A 1452-nucleotide genomic window follows, 5' to 3' on the forward strand; every position below is an offset into this window, starting at 1 on the left:
CCCACCCCGCTCTGGCGGCCCTGGTAGCCCCCCCCCGCGCAGCTGTATATAGCCCTATTTATTTGTACAGACCCCGCCGCCGGCTCTGGGGACCCCCGACCCTTTGTACAAATAAACCTTTGGCCAAAGCTGAGCAGTGGTTGCCCCAGCAGCGCCGGCACTGCCTCCCGCTCCCACCCTCGGCATGGCACCGCGCGCTGCCTGGGAGCAGTGAGGTGTCAGCAGCTGGCCCTGGCAGCCAGCACGGTCCATCTGCAGCCACGGCCTTGCCTAATTATGGGGCAAGCCGTGGCACGGGCCCCTTGATGCAACGGCCCGGCAGCGCTTGCACCCTGCTCCTGAGCCAGGCCTGGGCTTGTCCCTGGCCCCATATGCGGGCACGTGGAGGCCCCGCCAGGTCCTGGCTGTGGTGGGTGCACCCTGGCAGCCTGGGGCTGAGGAGCCGAGTGGGGCACACGTTGCATCCACGCTCCCCGTGTTTCTCTCTGGCTGACCTGCCCGTCTCTGCCACCTGTTACCACGAACCCTGGCATCCCACAGAGCTCTCGGTGGTTCCCGCTGGCGCTGGGAAGGATGGGACAGGAGCTGAGCTGGGTGCCCACCTGCTTGGGCAGGTGCTGCGCTGACACGAAGGCTGCAGGCTCCCCGAGCCCCCTCTGCCGCGCACAGTGGCTCAGCAGCGGCTCAGTTCTCGGGTGGGACGTGGAGCTTGGGGAGCTGGCAACGGGGGGACCCCCCCGCAGCCGCTGCCCCCAGCCCCGTGCAGGGCTGCCGCCCGGGCACGCCGCGGTCCTGCCACCCACAGGGGCTGGTGGTGTAAGCAGTTTCGCTCGGCGTTTCCAGGAGCCGGGCGCTGCCCGCGGCAATCAGGGGCTGGAGCAGAGCCCTGCATGAGCGTGGGAAGGGAGCGGGGCGGTGCGCCCTGGCCACGCTCACGTGTCCGCATGACTCGCTCGTAGGCCACGGTTGTGCCATTACTGCAGCGCGGGTGAGCACGGGAGCTAATGGCCGTGCTCTGCTCCGTGCGGGGGCAGCGGGGGCTGGCGAAAGTGCCGCGCTCCTGGGCGCTTGGGGGTCACGCAGCCAGCTTCGTGGCTGGGCTGCGCATCGAGGGACGGACAGAGGGAACGAGACCCCCGGGCACGGGGCAGTGCGGGAGATCTCGGTGCCTCTGGGATCGGGAGCAGCACAGGAGCGTCTCGACCTCAACGCGGCGGTGAGAGCCCGCCCGGGGCGCGGGGAGAGTGCCACGGGAGCGGCCCGGGGGCGGGGAAGGACGGGGCGGGGCGGGGGCACGACCCCGGTGCCGGCAGCGCCCAGGGAGCGGTTTCGGTCTGCGGGAGCCGTTGCAACCGGGGCCGCCCCGGAGCCCCGTGCGGGGCCACGCGTGCAGCAGGCGGGCGAGGCGTGGGAAAACCCAGGGCAGCGGCTCCCGCGCCGCCGGGACGCGCT

This window comes from Numida meleagris, chromosome 20 (assembly GCF_002078875.1).
Source record: "Numida meleagris isolate 19003 breed g44 Domestic line chromosome 20, NumMel1.0, whole genome shotgun sequence".
NCBI lineage: Eukaryota > Metazoa > Chordata > Aves > Galliformes > Numididae > Numida > Numida meleagris.